At 35.3% G+C, this 17,928-nt stretch overlaps 1 protein-coding gene across 2 annotated transcripts in view; it reads right to left on the bottom strand.

Moving 5' to 3' along the window:
* Window positions 1–17,928, bottom strand: part of LOC129723412 (neuroligin-4, X-linked-like) — a 591,759-nt gene that overhangs the window by 517,387 nt on the left and 56,444 nt on the right. For both annotated transcript variants that reach the window (XM_055677612.1, XM_055677613.1), the window contains exon 2: window positions 2,262–2,536. The gene's annotated coding sequence lies outside the window, so the exon portion shown is untranslated. The remainder of the gene's footprint in view (window positions 1–2,261; window positions 2,537–17,928) is intronic.

The raw sequence follows: 17,928 nt of genomic DNA, 5'->3' as shown, positions 1-17,928 counted from the left end.
TGCTATCCAAATTACGCTGCAATCGCAGACTCATGAATCTCAAGCTCAAGCCGGCATTTTACCATCGAAAGCTGTTTAGTACTAATAGGATTATTAACGATTGATTCAGCGCATTCCAACGATTGCATTTCCAGAAGCTTCACTGCCACTAGCAACGTCCCAGCAGATGTAATTGACCGAGCTCTGGAATGCCCGTTGCAGTACCCAGCAGAGAATGTTTCGCATTGAAATCGAATCGGAGCAAACCTTCAAAGGCGGTGGGGGAACAGGTTCGAAGAAATTGCATTCCTATCCACACAGTCGAAAAGGTGGTGCGAGTATGTCCCACAAAACGAGCGGTGATATAAAAGACACTTTGTCTCAAATACCTGCCGGTTGTTTGGGGTCACGGGCTCTCACCATTGGGACGGAAGACGTTCGTAAAGTTTTATGGGCATTCATGAAGTGGAAGTATCGCTGTCGCTCCGCTCCACTCCGTTCGGGGGTGGTGGTGCTGACGAGCTTGCTGGAATGTCGTTGCTGCTTCCCCACTCCATACACACATATACTCTATTAGCGTACCAGCAGGAGCCCGTCTGGAGTACAGCAATCGAAACTTACGAGAAAGTCGTTTTTCGGGTGAACGAAATCGCTTCCGAGTGTTGGAAAAGTTTTACCGCTTTGTTTCGTATGTAGAAGAATCAAATTAGTGTATGTTATTGTGTACTTGAAGATTGTTTGCGTTTTTGTTTTGGTCTATGTGAATTGGTTCGAAATCTAGTCGCACTTAAGTTTACTACCCAAACATGATTAGAAGGGTGTGAATACGAGTGCTTGAGAACTTAAACACTTTCCAAGTGGTAATGTTACCGGACACAAAACAATCCAAAGAACCCGGAAATGAAAGCTGAATTGAGTCAAATAAACGTTATGCAAAAGAAGCTAGTGAAATGAAAATTATCATGCGTCCCCTTTGATTATAATTGATGGAGACGTACTTTATATGAATATTTTTGTTATAGCAAATTTCAGAAGTACTCGCATGAAACATTCGTTAAATTTAGGGTCAATAGAAATCTCAGTGTGATGAAGTGCGATGAATCAATCTCCCCGAAAAAAAAATTATAATTGATGAAATACCGTTTTACCTGCTCATTTTTTCAGGTGCCCTCGGCACTAAAGCATCCTGTGTGCCAAGATAACAATTTTCAATGTTCTCATACTGAAAGCCCCGACGCTGCCAACCATAACCGTAACGCTTGATTTATTCGATTCTCCAGGGATCGTCGGTGGACCATTATTCTTCCATTGTGAAGCGGAGAATGGCTGTTTCACGCCCGACAAGAAAGCCTATTCCACGGTACCCCACCTCTCACCCTACCGCTACTATATCAAACGATAAACGTCAAAGAGAAATGTTACTCCACCTCGGTCCCGGTAGCCAACGTCTGCATCGCAAGTCACTATTTCATCTTTGCGGCCAACCAGCAGTCCGTCAGCCATCACGATTTATTGCCGCCTCTAGGTGCTGAATTTTTAATCGCAGTTTAATTTTATTAATGTATATTTCATAAAGCAGCAAAACTGTTGCGCCATGTCGTCGTTCAGAAACCTGCCGAAGGGTGGAAAGCACACTGTAAGCGGTGAATCGCTAAGAAAGGCGAAAAGCGAGAAAAAAGTTTGTCGAACCGATGAGCGGCGTTTCAAATGAACGTTAGACATCGCAGTGATGGTGTCCCTTTCGTATAATAAAGATGGGGAGTTAATTTTAGTTCGGTTATTCTATGATATCAGGAAAACTAATGTTTATTGCCTGTCAATAGGGAATAGAGTCTGTTAGAGTTAAATAATTAGCTCTTTAGAATTGGTAATTTAGTAAATATAACATGAATCCAGTCAAATATATTTGTGATCAGTCCAATTAATTGTTTGGTTGTTGTTACAAGAAGTTATTTATGCCTACATGCATGGTTAAAGTGTAGCCAGATTGTATCTCCTTTACCCCACGCTACTCAGAATAAATCATAACAGGACTCAAATTGCTTTCAAAAATAATTAACAATCGAACATTTATCATATCACAACGCAAAGAAAAACTCACTCTACCTGTTTCCCCTGTCCCTTAAATAACAAATAGTGTGTTAAATTCAGCTTGATTCTTACTTTTTTTTTGTTACACGTACTCCAATACACCCCACTTGAAGTCAGTTTAATTTATTTCCCTAATTAATCTGCCACGATATTCGAACGGTTCGACATCGGCAACAGTGCTAGGTACTTACTTTCTGCTGGCGCTCCGGATTTGCGTGTGCTGCCAACCAGTGCCTGCCGAAAGTATTTAAATCAACATCACACAAATTCCACCGTCGAAAAACCCGATCCCCCGGTGCACACTACACTCGCTCTAGACCCGAACCAGAGTCAGCAAATTTTCCTCCCTCGAAACGCACACAGCTGACAGCACAAACGGGTTTCACTTGCACTTTGTACGACACAAATCCTGATTGGATCAATTTCTTTCTCTCGTTCGCTCCCCGTCTGTTGCACTGGTGCTTATCTGAAATTGGAATGTAACCGATAGGAAATAAATTAGCAACTGGTAGTCGTTGTGCTGTGGCTTTGTAGCACTACATTCTAATGAAGAGACTCTTGACATGCAATTCAAACCGGGTTTTGTTACGTTGAATCTGGAGCTCGAGCTGCCAGATTACATCAGTTGGAGGTTTATTGAGGTTGGCTGTAGTCCCGACTAAAACAGCAGTTTTTTCTGCAAAAGTATTTATCTACAAGTCAAAGTTTTGCAAATTCAATAATACCTTGTAATAAGCTTCAAAGTTGCCAATTTAGCACAACAAAAACGTACAATATTTCCTCCTGATTAAGTCGTTCAGAATGCCTATTTGAAAAGTTTTTCGAACCGATCCACAGACGGGCACGTTCCACCATGCCTAATAAAGCTGTTGCTGGAGCACAGAAAAAAAAAACAATACTTTTCTAAGGCCGAAATTTTCACTTTCTTCAGCTGAAACTTAGAACTTCGCATCCGTAAAGGGACCGCTGAGCGAAGGCCAAAGTTAATTACCGAACTGTGGTGGCGCGGTGGTTTCATGGCTGGTACCGAACCGACTCGCAATGAATAATTAAGATAAAATACCATTATTAAAATTAATGGCTCTGTTCGGTTCATCCACACAGCGCGTCTAGCTAGCCAAAAGGACAACGGAATGAACGGTCGCTAGATATTTTTAATTCCAGTTATTCGATGCTAATAAGCAGTTAGGTTTCAGCTAGAAGCGTGCTGATTAACATAAAAAAAAAGAATGGTTCAGTCGATTAGTGGTCACTAATCTATAAAAGGAGTAGAATACTACGAAACATGCTTCTCCTTTACGTTTGATGTCGTAAATTATGATAAATTCCAATTGTCATAGATCAAAGAGTAACTTCTCTAAGCTCCAGATTCTTACTCAAGAGAACAGTGTCTTAATGATTATTCATTCCAATACCAATTTTCCATAAGCCCTTTAAAACCACGAGTTTTGATTTGATTTCTATCATTAAACTTTTTACTTTTCACTTTTTACTTTTTACTTTTTACTTTTTACTTTTTACTTTTTACTTTTTACTTTTTACTTTTTACTTTTTACTTTTTACTTTTTACTTTTTACTTTTTACTTTTTACTTTTTACTTTTTACTTTTTACTTTTTACTTTTTACTTTTTACTTTTTACTTTTTACTTTTTACTTTTTACTTTTTACTTTTTACTTTTTACTTTTTACTTTTTACTTTTTACTTTTTACTTTTTACTTTTTACTTTTTACTTTTTACTTTTTACTTTTCACTTTTTACTTTTTACTTTTTACTTTTTACTTTTTACTTTTTACTTTTACTTTTTACTTTTTACTTTTTACTTTTTACTTTTTACTTTTTACTTATTACTTTTTACTTTTTACTTTTTACTTTTTACTTTTTAATTTTTACTTTTTACTTTTTACTTTTAACTTTTTACTTTTTACTTTTTACTTTTTACTTTTTGCTTTTTACTTTTTACTTTTTACTTTTTACTTTTTACTTTTTACTTTTTACTTTTTACTTTCTACTTTTTACTTTTTACTTTTTACTTTTTACTTTTTACTTTTTACTTTTTACTTTTTACTTTTTACTTTTTACTTTTTACTTTTTACTTTTTACTTTTTACTATTTACTTTTTACTTTTTACTTTTTACTTTTTACTTTTTTACTTTTTACTTTTTACTGAATTCAAAAAACAGACACTGTTTTGAGATGCAGCTTTTTGTACGTAGCTTTCCAAAGCATTTTAGGGCTTCCAAACTTTCTTTTTCCTTGATGTTTAACAATGCGAGCTTTCTTTTGAACCTTTGATCTTTTTTAATTTTTGCAGAAAGCCTCGAGCAATAAAATTTTGCATCTTCAAACGTTTGAGTTATTTCTGGTTTTTAGGCCATTTTTTGTTTTTGAGCACTTTTGGGTTTTATCGCAGTTTTGAGCGTTATTCAATATTATTTGGGGTTTCTTATGGTCTTTCTCATATTTTTTGGAGCTCTTGTGCTTCTTGGGGTTGAATTAAAATTTTAAATTTTTTATTAGCGAGTTTAGGATCTCAAGGTTTTTAATGCCTGTTTTTGGATTTTTTAAGATCTTTAACTTTTTCCTACAGCATCGTACACGTCTGGAGCTATTTGGTTTTCGTTTTTTTTGTGATGTTCTCATTTCTTATTTCCTATTTCCTATTTCTTATTTCTAAGGTCTTATTTCTTATTTCTTGTTTTTTATTGCTTATTTCTTATTTCTTATTTCTTATTTCTTATTTCTTATTTCTTATTTCTTATTTCTTATTTCTTATTTCTTATTTCTTATTTCTTATTTCTTATTTCTTATTTCTTATTTCTTATTTCTTATTTCTTATTTCTTATTTCTTATTTCTTATTTCTTATTTCTTATTTCTTATTTCTTATTTCTTATTTCTTATTTCTTATTTCTTATTTCTTATTTCTTATTTCTTATTTCTTATTTCTTATCTCTTATTTCTTATATCTTATTTCTTATTTCTTTTTTCTTATTTCTTATTTCTTATTTCTTATTTCTTATTTCTTATTTCTTATTTCTTATTTCTTATTTCTTATTTCTTATTTCTTATTTCTTATTTCGTATTTCTTATTTCTTATTTCTTATTTCTTATTTCTTATTTCTTATTTCTTATTTCTTATTTCTTATTTCTTATTTCTTATTTCTTATTATTTATTTCTTATTTCTTATTTCTTATTTCTTATTTCTTATTTCTTATTTCTTATTTCTTATTTCTTATTTCTTATTTCTTACTTCTTATTTCTTATTTCTTATTTCTTATTTCTTAATTCTTATTTCTTATTTCTTATTTCTTATTTCTTATTTCTTATTTCTTATTTCTTATTTCTTATTTCTTATTTCTTATTTCTTATTTCTTATTTCTTATTTCTTATTTCTTATTTCTTATTTCTTATTTCTTATTTCTTATTTCTTATTTTTTATTTCTTATTTCTTATTTCTTATTTCTTATTTCTTATTTCTTATTTCTTATTTTTTATTTCTTATTTCTTATTTCTTATTTCTTATTTCTTATTTCTTATTTCTTATTTCTTATTTCTTATTTCTTATTTCTTATTTCTTATTTCTTATTTCTTATTTCTTATTTCTTATTTCTTATTTCTTATTTCTTATTTCTTATTTCTTATCTCTTATTTCTTATTTCTTATTTCTTATTTCTTATTTCTTATTTCTTATTTCTTATTTCTTATTTCTTATTTCTTATTTCTTATTTCTTATTTCTTATTTCTTATTTCTTATTTCTTATTTCTTATCTCTTATTTCTTATATCTTATTTCTTATTTCTTTTTTCTTATTTCTTATTTCTTATTTCTTATTTCTTATTTTTTATTTCTTATTTCTTATTTCTTATTTCTTATTTCTTATTTCTTATTTCTTATTTCTTATTTCTTATTTCTTATTTCTTATTTCTTATTTCTTATTTCTTATTTCTTATTTCTTATTTCTTATTTCTTATTTCTTATTTCTTATTTCTTATTTCTTATTTCTTATTTCTTATTTCTTATTTCTTATTTCTTATTTCTTATTTCTTATTTCTTATTTCTTATTTCTTATTTCTTATTTCTTATTTCTTATTTCTTATTTCTTATTTCTTATTTCTTATTTCTTATTTCTTATTTCTTATTTCTTATTTCTTATTTCTTATTTCTAATTTCTAATTTCTTATTTCTTATTATGTACTTATTTCCTAATTTTATATTTTTATTTATTAATTTTAGTTTTTCATTTCCTATTTCTCATAACTCATTTCTGATTTCTCTTTTCCCATTTCTTATTTCTCATTTCTCATTTCTCATTTCTCATTTCTCATTTCTCATTTCTCATTTCTCATTTCTCATATCTCATTTCTCAATTCTCATTTCTCATTTCTCATTTCTCATTTCTCATTTCTCATTTCTCATATCTCATTTCTCATTTTTAATTTCTCATTTCTCATTTCTCATTTCTCATTTCCCATTTCTCATTTTTCATTTCTCATTTTTCATTTCTAATTTCTCATTTCTCATTTCTCATTTCTCATTTCTCATTTCTCATTTCTCATTTCTCATTTCTCATTTCTCATTTCTCATTTCTCATTTCTCATTTCTCATTTCCATTTTCTCATTTCTCATTTCTTATTTCTCCTTTCTCATTTCTCATTTTTCATTTCTCATTTCTCATTTCTCATTTCTCATTTCGCATTTCTCATTTCTCATTTGTCATTTGTCATTTCTTATTTGTCATTTCTCATTTCTCATTTCTCATTGCTCATTTCTAATTTCTCATTTCTCATTTCTGATTTCTCATTTCTCATTTCTCATTTCTTTTTTCTCATTTCTCATTTCTTATTTCTCCTTTCTCATTTCTCATTTCTCATTTCTCATTTCTCATTTCTCATTTCTCATTTCTCATTTCTCATTTCTCATTTCTCATTTCTCATTTCTCATTTCTCATTTCTCAATTCTCATTTCTCAATTCTCATTTCTCTTTTCTCTTTTCTCATTTCTCATATCTCATTTCTCATTTCTCATTTTTCGTTTCTCATTTCTCATTTCTCATTTCTCATTTCTCATTTCTCAATTCTCATTTCTCATTCCTCATTTCTCATTTCTCATTTCTCATTCCTCATTCCTCATTTCGCATTTCTCATTTCTCATTTCTAATTTTCATTTCTCATTTCTTATTTCTCATTTCTCATTAATCATTTCTCATTTCGCATTTCTCATTTCTCATTTCTCATTTCTAATTTCTCATTTCTCATTTCTCATCACGTTAGCGTTGTGCGCGTGTGAATTTCCGCTTTGTAAAAATTAACATTTTAAGTAAGGCTATGTTTTACATTAGTTTTATGCTAAAACTAGTGTGTTTCCTGTGAGTAGGTACCACTGGCTGTAGATGCGCTAGATTATGCAACGGATTTAATGGATGCTGTAAGATAAGCACAAGCTACTGTTTCAGGTTTGTGGTGTATTGTCATTCGAGCACATACCCAATAATAAAAAATCGACATCCTATTTTACGCTGCACGTGAGGATTACAATATCAGAATTTTTTTCTCTTTATCTTCACACAAACTAGAGAAAAAAAAATCGCTATAATCAGTTATGCCAAGTTTGATGAATTTTTAGGGGTGTCGTTTTGTTTAATTCGAGTTTAAAGGTTACTTCAATGGCAACGTTTTCTAGGCATCCAAAAAACAAATCCGATATAAGTTTTGTCTCTTCATATCAAATAATACGGGTTATCTGTTTTTCTAATAAAAAAATATGAATAAAAAACACTTCAAAAGCTTTTTGTGAGAAGAAGAATGTTTACATTCCATTACAAAAATCGATCTTGTTTATCATGTCTCCATCTTGCATGTTGAAGCAGATTCGTACCAGCAGGATACGAAAAATGTGTTTGAACCTGGAGTTCCTCTAGAACCACCTTCGAGATATACAAGACAGACTATTTCCGAACTGTGATCGATGAGCTGTCCTGTATGTAAAACGAACTCCAAGAGAAATGTCTGTCAAATTACCATACAACATTTGTCTCCCGTTTAGGTGATAACCGTGGCAGATGTGGAAAATGTTCGGCAAATGACGGGAACCGCTTCACCTCTGCCGGTATCCCAACTTCTCCGGAATGATTGATGTTATGCTCTCGCCGAACGACAGTACTGATTAGCACGTGATTAGCGACTGGGCCAGACAGAATACCGTTGTTAATTCATTATTTAGTATGTCGTTTGAGTTGATTTATGACCGGAGCGCGAACCAGGTGCTGAATTTTCGCCACCGCCCGCCCACATGTTGTACGTACAGTAGTACTATTTTGAACACGCATCTCTCAAGGGAAAGCTAAGAGATTCGCACAATTTATCGTAGGCCCCATTTGTCATTCGCGCGAGCGTCGCCACCGCGACACACGGCCCAGAGCACTCCATTTCAATTTAAGTTTTAACATTTATCATGCCAATTTGAATCTGGACTTTGGAAATTTACGCACTGTTAGCCACCAAAGAGCGCTCTTCGGTTGCGTTCCGTGTAGTTACAGCGACGGAGTGAATAATGGATAATGAAAAAAAATGGCGCTCCGCGAGGATGCATCTCGAAGCGGCAAAATGGCGCGCTGGGGATCCACAGACCGCGAAAGACAACCGGCTCGCGCTCTGAAGTTGTAATGCATTATGAATCTTTAATTCTACGTCCGGTTAGGCGCTGGATGGCGTTTCTGTGTTGGAACAATTTACAGCGGGTTCACTTCTGGCCTGCTCTCAAAAAGAAAGATATGGCTCGGTGTCGGAAGATGCTTGACTCTTTGTAGGTTGCTTCTTCGCTCGCTCGCTCGCTCGCCGTTGAAGCTTTTCATTCGGTTTTACAATCAATTTTCGAAAAGGACACAAGCCAACCGAACCGAACAGGAAATAAATTCTCTACAGCGAAACGCTCTTTAGCCAAAAAGCGAAATGGCGCTGCAATAACAGCAAGGATTTAGCAAGAAAAGAAAACAGCGAGCAAAAAAAAAAAACACTGATTCGCTGCCCGCTCGGGCATTGGCCACGAGCAAAGTTGGATGTATTTCCCAGAGGATAAGATTTTCTTTTTGTGTCTTATTTTTTTGCAGTTTTTATTCCGCTTTCAGGCTCGTTGAATTTCGATTCGGTTCTTCTCATTCTGTTTCGGAGCAAGCTCTGCAGCTGCGACCGTGTTTTCAACCTGCCACAATATTGAGTCTGTCTGAAGAAATATGTGTTTTCTGATGCTCTCGGTGTTTCGCAGGGCCGCACCCCGGCCGGACCGGGTCGCAAGGGCAATTGTATGACGTAAGGCAATCATATTATCAGTTCTTCGAAAAAATAGACCTTTCTGGCGGTAAATGAAGCGAGCAACGTTGGCACCCAATTCACTGTGATTCTGCTGCTGGAGAGCAGAAGGTGCACGGGACTATGGAGTTACTTTGTCATTCAAGTTTTTAATTTTGGTGTAAGAATGTTGTCGTTTGCAGACTGTTAACTCCTGATCTATTCTTGTTGTATCTATCTCCCGTTGTTTAAAAAATAAACCATAAATGCTATTTGTTCGAAAAGGCACTCAATCACATGCTCTTATATTTAATTAACTTGTTCGAATAATCTATCTTAACAAAGCTAAGCAAACCTTTTAATAAGATGGATATCATAGGCAAATAAAATGGCTGAAATAAAATCATAGTGATCCTTGTAGTACCAATTCAATAGTGCAACAATTCATTCCACTTCGAGTCGGAAGGTTAAGCTCCTCTCGAAATGAAGAGCTGATGCTAAACTCTGTTTCACCCAGTTAAAAGACACGATGGCAAGGCATTTTGTATTTTGTTTCTTTATGAAGCTCCCCGTATCTAGCTACGTCCTTGATGGCAAGCATACACCCACATACATTTGACGGCATGGTAGCTTCAAACGTCTTTCATTCACACATATGCACAGAAACAAACCTGGCCGCAATCCGGTTCATATCCATCTGGCTCACGAAACAAGACGGATTTCTGACTTGGTGCTCTGTGTTTGTGATGATGAGGATGCGAACGGTAATGTTGATGCTGAAACGGCCAGAAAACTCCTGACGGGGGAGGAAGTCTTGCGTTTGCTTTCTCCGAAGAAGAAGGGTATCTTTTCAATGAAAACTTTTCCGCTCGAGATAAGCAGCATCCCGGAAAGAAAGTACGAAAAACAACATCACCGAACGGTGGGTGCACGCGCCGCGTGCGGGGTAAAACTAAGTGAAAACACGCCGTAAATAGAAGTGTGCATACGATCGGTACAAAGCGCACACATGATGCAATGTTTTCTCAAGTGAATCACTATTGTTAACATGCACGGCGCTGGAATTGCGAGTATAAACTGCACCAAGCTATCTCATTTGGATGGATAAACTTTTACGTGGGAACATCCGCGAGTTCAGAGATGTACCACTGGCAGGACCGGTAATTTCGGAACCAGAACAGATTTGTGAATCAGTGTCGAGCCAAATTACTGAGCTACCCCGAGGACAGAGCAAATTTTCGCCTTTGTCGAGCGAAATTCTGGTAGTGTAACTAAAATTAACGATAGTTGATTTTGGAATTAAATTTAAACTTACTAACCAAGTACTCAGTACATCCCTTAGGTTTGGGAAATCATTTAACACGATTTCGAATTAATGGGATTTCTTTCACAAAATTCACCATTCACCAAACCTCCTTGCCGAGTGCCGAGACACCAATTCTCAGCTTTTCATGATAGTTCCGTGTGTGTGCTCTTTGATAGCGACTCATAAATCTTCTGCATTTGTCATCTGCAGCGAATGAGTTCTATAGGAAGTCTGTCCTTCTGTTCCACCAAACTTAGCACCGCCGCACACTGGGGCGACTCCATACGAACGCTGGACAAGCAGAAAATGGCTTGAAAATGAATGGAATACGTGTTTATTATTTAAATATCAACGCTGAGTCTAAATCTAATGTAGTTTTTGCAGAGAAACGTGTATTTTGGTTCAGGAGTATTTTTTGTTTAGGTATTATATAGAAACGGTTTCGCTTCTCTCCAATGCAGTTGAGCTATCAAATGGATCATGCAAGATTTTCAAACATCTTGAAAATAACACCAAAAAGGTCATTTATTTTAAACATTTACATTTCTTCTTCAAAATTTTGATACACTTGTTGTTGTTCTCTGGAATTAATATCATTAATATCCGTGTTTATTTGCAAACAATATATGCTAATATAAACAATATATGCTAATATAAACCAAAAAAGCATCCAAAGATAAATTTGAATCGGATCGTTCGTGGAAACAGTTGTGACTAGAATCTGACAAGCAAATAACCCTACGATTTTCGTGCTATGTCTATTTAAAAGATCTTGTTTAGCTATTTCGCGCAAGGTACATTTCATTATCGAAAAGTGCATTTATTTATCAGTTCATTCCACAGAATTAGATTTTTGGGAACCGCAAATTCCAGGAGTGGGTTACTACATGATTGTCAATTATTAATATCAGTAACAAAATACCAATATCTCCCACATTGATCCTATATAAACCTTTCGTTTTAGATTCAGAATCTGCAGTTAATGTAGATATTAACTCAAATGTCGGGGATAAATTACTTACTAGTTACCACACTAAGCAGAGAAAGAGAATTTTAAATCGTCACGTTTATACGCGTAATAATACAATACTAATACCAATAATATCAAAAAACAAATCTAACCTCACCGAAATATAAACCATTACGTAGATTTTTACTTCTACCTAAGTAAAATGAATTCCAATCCTATAAAAATAATGATTTCGGCCAGTGTTGTTAGTCTCGCTCGTAAACAGCATGCATCACCTCAAGTGAGGTTCTCGTTGCTACCGCTATCACACACTGGAGAATTCTCCATTCAAGCTATTTCTCGTTCTTTCTCGCTGTCTTCTTTACTCGCATTCGCTCCCGAGATCATATGCACACACGCGCGCTTACTATTCTATTCGCGTGTAGTCCTCTTCTCGCGAGTATGACCAGCCGAGTATAATTGTTTCAAGATGCATTACGATAGCTGCGGAGGGAAATAAAATATTTCAAAGAGGAGCAGTTGCACAAAAAATTACCCAGTTTTGGTATATTTTTTAAATTGGCATTCTTGATTTGGCTGAAACTTCGCATAGACGTCTCTATAGGCAAAAGATGCCATTTTGTGCTGTTGGCTTAATTTGTTGAAACTCATTTTTGAAAACTATTGAAAAATGCTATTTCGGGAAGTTATTGATGATTACGAATATTTTTAGGTCCAAAACGGTTTGTTTGATCGGTGTGAAGTCTTTGGCAAAGTTTTAGATAATAATTTTGTCTTTACGAGAAAAATATACACTCGAAAAAGATATTACATTTTTTTAAAAAGATAGTTAAAATAAAAAATAAAAATTAATTATCTAAAACAGCTCGTTTTCTAAAAGTCTAATATTTTTTTATAAAAACTTCAAAAGATTACCTAAACAATGCAATCTGTCCGATCAAGGAGTAATCAGCAAAAAAAGTTATGAATTTTTCATCTGTTATCTTTTTATTATCTGCAACTTTGCCAAAGAGACTATGCCAATCAAACAAACCGTTTTGACTGTAAAATTATTTCTAATTCTAGTTAAACTCTATTGAAAATTGAAAATATTTTTACAGCCAAAACGAGTCGTTTGATTGGCATAGTGTCTTCGTCGAAGTTGTAGATAGCAATTTTGTTCTTTAAAAAAATTATCCCCTTGAAAAAAATCAAAAAAAAAATTTTTTAATTCATAACTTTATTTTTATTTCTCCATGATCGGACCGATTGCATTGTTCGGGTAATCTTTTGTAAATTTTATAAAAATAAATAAATTTTTCAATAATGAGCTTTTCTAGAAAATTATTTTAAATTTTTCTTTAAACTTATTTTTGAAAAAAAAATAGTTGCAGTTTTGCCGATGACGTCACACTGATCAAACAAACCGTTTTGGCCCTAAAAATATTCGTAATCATCAATACCTTCCCAAAATAACTTTTTTAAATAGTTTCTCAAAAATGAGTCGTGTTCAAAAAAATTCAACCAATAGCACAAAATGGCATCTTTTACCTATAGAAACGACTATGAAAAGTTTCAGCCAAATAAAAAATGATCGCTTAAATTGGTTGCCCATTTTTTTTGTAGAATTGCTCAGAGGGTAACGTACTACTTCGGTAGCGGTTTGCTTCGGTTGGTTTTGCATTAGACTGCTATAAAAAACTTACCAAAGCAGTCCGATACCCTACACGTTCCAGTATACGATACTTTACAGATTCTTTCCCCACGTTCGGCTGTCGGTGCACGAATCAAAACAGGGTAGATGAAGCAAGCATTTTCGTTTTCGAGCACAATTTTTCAAGCACTCCTCCAAGTGGATCAATTTTAGTCGAGTACTCCTACTCGCTAGCAGGACCTCACGTACTCTTTTCCAGCCGCTGAGTAGCAATACAAAAGAGTTTTTGCGTGTAGGTGCGTGCTTGCTGCTACTCAGGGGAATGCATGAAGAAGAGAGAGTATCTCGAAAGCGTGTGTGCAAAAGACTTGAGAAGCGTAGCATCTCAACTCTAGTTTTCAATCAGAAAGGAAGAGAAAGGTTTTGCTTCTCGCTCGCTTTGCCACGCTGATTTTGGCATTCGTTTTTGTACCTCGATAGTTTACGACACTTTGGGTTGAGCAAAAAAAAATTTAAAATTTAGAATTCCACACGTGTGAAAAACACATTGCTCCTTGTCACAGAGTTACGCACTTCATTGCGTACATGTACTGATTCAGACTCCAAACCAAAGTGTATAATTTACAGTATTTTTGATATTCGATCGCGTGACATGAAGAGTATAAATATAAATCAAAATGATATGGAAATCATTGTGGAAATTTGGTGTTCTATATTTTCGAACAACACACATGTTCATAGTTATGTCGACGAAATGGATTTCTTTTTCGTAAAGGAATTAGAATAACGTTGTCCATTGATATGAACTTTTGTAATATATCCCAGTAAATTGCTATACGTGTCCCCTTGCAAAATACAATGACGACTATTGTTGAGTGATCAGGTACCTGCACCGACACGCACCCAGTCAGGTAAAATATGGTTTATGAAGCCAATCACCTTCCCAGGATTTTAAGACCAAATCTCTTTGGGCTGTAAACCTTGATCTACGGGCCAAGAAGACCAAGAAACCTTGATCTGCGTTCAAATAATGCACAACAACTGCACAGCAGATGTTCCGATGTCTCGCTCTCCATATTACAAAAGCAACAGATATCATCCTGAGCCCGGCCAATGTTCTTTAAATAATATCTACTCGGACAGTGCCCCGTTTCTAGGCCAACGTATGTACAAAGAGCTCTTTTGTTGAGCTCTAGGAGATTTTTTGAATGATTCTCGTTTGGTGTTATGAATCTTTTAGATTGGGAACACTTTTTGACATCCAACCAATTGGTTATCACCTTTTGTTCCTCCCAGCGTTTAAGCTCCAATTTCACTGCAGGTGTTTGATACACCGCGAAAGGTTCTGGGCCGATCAACTGTGAGTTAGATCCTTGTTTTGCAAATTCGTCTGCCTTTTCATAGGGATTTTAGTGTGGCCCTTGCTATTTGGAGACCGTGTTAACTTCTGCATCTCCACAAAGGTCACGGGAAGGAGATTTTGTTAGCTGGGAAGAGTAAGTTGGATCAGAATTCACCTTGGTAAGTGATGCGATCATACATTTACTCTATACTCGTCGCTTTTGGAATAAACAACCTACGGGCAGCATCCCCATTCTGGAATAACCTTGGTGGTTAATAAATAACCGTTTCGGGTTATTTTCCAAAAATCAGATGTCGTTATCTAGAAGATTCAAATGGTATCTGGAATCGACTTCCGATCTTGGGGTATACTCCTGGTTCTGAAAATACCCACATTGAGTGGTATTTGAGCATTCTGCAGCATAATACACCTCAGAAACGAAGGGAAAATTGTCAATAAGATCAACTGTGTTGCGGTATATTATATTTTATGTAATATTTGAGAATAGCGCGAAGATCTGCTTAAAAATAAAACGCAAATGAACGAGTTTTTGCTAATAACCATATGATAGTTGGCTGTTTATATTCACTTGAAACTGATGTCTCGATGGAAAACATGCTTTAAAAATTTATTACTTTTCATGAGTCTCATTAAATTTTTTCCCTTCTTTTGCATGTCTGTTAAGGAAAAATTATTTAACTGCAAATTGACGTTAGTCAAACCAACAGACACCCAAAAAATGGTAAATTATAGTTCAAATAATAGCCAAAATTCTTAGTGATTCACTTTTTGGCAGTATATCAATTTGTTTAAAACGTAAAAATATCTGAAGAGTTAGAGTTATTTTCTTTTATCAATCCAAAAGCAAACTAATTATTTTACCAAAAATACTTCTAAAACCAGCAGTCTCAAACATCACCTTCTAACGTTTATACTATAAAGTGACGTATCATGGTAATTATTTATACTATGTTCAAGGTATATCGATTTTCGTTGACCCATAAGCAGTCTAATATGGTTATTGACAGAAAAAAAAATCTTGCTTTGGTTCTTTCTAACGTTTGCGGTAAAAAAAATGGAAAAAAATTGCCGATTTTTCATGGGTTTACCTTTAATCGCGCTAACGAGACTACTCATGCATCATCAATCATAGTAACCCATGAGTTAACAAAAAAAAATTGACAGCTCTATCAGTCAAACTATAACTGTGATGGCAAAAAAAGTGAAACTACTCTGTTCAGAAGTGTGCGCGTTCAAAGAACGGTACTCCGCCGCGTCAAAAACGGACATCGTGCGGCACTTTGTTGACGCCGGGTATCCCGTTCCGGCATCTACAACATCTTGACACTATTGAACAACGATCAGAGCATCGAAGGAAAGCCCGGCTCCAGGTGGTAAACGACCTTGAGCGACAGAAAGCTTCAAAGGATGCTCAAGAGGAAGACCGAGGAAAAAGTGGCTTAATCGCTGCGCGCACTTGGTCGGGAGGTTGGTGCATGCGGTAAAACAGTGAAAAAGTCAGGAAGCGGCAGTCCCGTCCACTGGTCTCGGAGCTGCGGCTTAATAAGATGGTCGAGTCGACTTTCCCGGCGAATCGCGACGTGGCAGTGGTGACGGACGACGAGACCTATCTCACCCTGGATGGCAACGACTGGCAGGGCACTTCGTATTTCACTTCTCCCACGAAGGAAGTGAGCTCCGAGGTGATATTTATTTCACACACCAAGTTCCCCAAGAAGGTGCTGCTGTGGCTGACAATCAGCGAGAAGGGGATGTCAAAGCCGCTTTTATTTCGCTCCGGGCTGGCCGTGAACGAGGAAATTTATAGTACGAAGTGCCTGCCAGAAATTGCGTCGTTCATCAAGAAATACCATAAGGGCGAAGACACGGTGTTCTGGCCAGATACGGCGTCGGCCTACTCGAAGCGATCGTTGGAGGAGATGGAGCGGCTGAATATCGATGTGGTACCGAAGTCGGCGAATCCGCCCAACTGCGTCCCATCGAGAATTTCTGGACAAACTTGATGCGCAAGATCTATTCCAATTTTGTCATGAAAACGAAGAAGGAATTAATAAAAAAACGAATAAAGAGCTTTAAAACACGCCTACATGTATGTTTTTGTCCGCCATGGCGAATGTTCCGGTAAACTGCCGGAAGGCCGCTCGCAATGGCGTAGATTTTTTTTGCAAATAAGAGATTATAATTACCATTAATGGGAAATTTACTCAATTATCTCTCTTAGTTTTTTTTTTTTTTTGACGTGGGACTACGTCTTTGTTTTCTATACTGGTATGAAATCTGTGAAATTGGAAATGAAACTAGCAAATGTAGCGTCAAATTATAACAGTATAACCACAGGATGGATAACAACAACCAATATGTTGGTGGATAGATAAAATGTTGAACAATTTTGTAATACGCTAGTTACCATTATTTTTTCATTGCAAGGTGGTAAAAATCGATAAAAAGTGTCAAGGACAAATTTACGCGAACAATGAATCAATCACATGGGAGCACTCCTAGCACAGACGACATGAATAGACACCAACCATTCCCTATGATATTCTCTGTATCAATATCAAAAAAAATGACAGACTCTCCCCGTCCCAATAGGTCAATTTATGATTGCTTCCATGAACCTAGACTAATTTGATGTCTCGAAGGTAAAGGTTTTGCCTTTCTTCTAGGAAGGAATAGCAATCACTTGCAAAACCGAAAGTATAAAAGTGCTCCAAAGGGCCGAATGGCATATATCTCTCGACTCAGCTCGACGATCTGAGCATTTTCTGTATGTGTGTGTGTATGTGTGTGTGTGTGTGTGTGTGTGTGTGTGTGTGTGTGTGTATGTGCAGATTTTTATTCTCATTCACTTTTCTCAGAGATGGCTGAACCGATTTTCATGAAATTAATTGCAAATGAAAGGTCTTGTTGTCCCATAAGACCCTATTCAATTTTATTGTAATCGGATTTTTAGTTTAGAGGTTATGTATCAAAATGTGAAAATCACGAAACATCATTATCTCGAAAACTGCACAAACGATTTGAACAAAATTGATTTCAAATGAACGGGCTACTTTAAAAACCCTTAACTTCTGAATTTTATGAAGATTGAATTTGTGGTTTAAAAGTAATGAAAAGAAACGTGTTCTGAAGACTGTTTAATCTCACTTATGTTTCTCAGAGATGGCTGAACCGACTTTCATAAAATTAGTGTCAAATGGAAGGTCTAGTTGCCCCATAAGACCCTACTGATTTGTTTTGCAATCAGACTATTACTTTGCCTGTTATGTTTAAAAATGTGAAATCAGGCTATGAAATGAACAT

This window comes from Wyeomyia smithii, chromosome 2 (genome assembly GCF_029784165.1).
Source record: "Wyeomyia smithii strain HCP4-BCI-WySm-NY-G18 chromosome 2, ASM2978416v1, whole genome shotgun sequence".
NCBI classification, from domain to species: domain Eukaryota; kingdom Metazoa; phylum Arthropoda; class Insecta; order Diptera; family Culicidae; genus Wyeomyia; species Wyeomyia smithii.
This window is presented reverse-complemented; position numbering and strand designations above follow the sequence as displayed.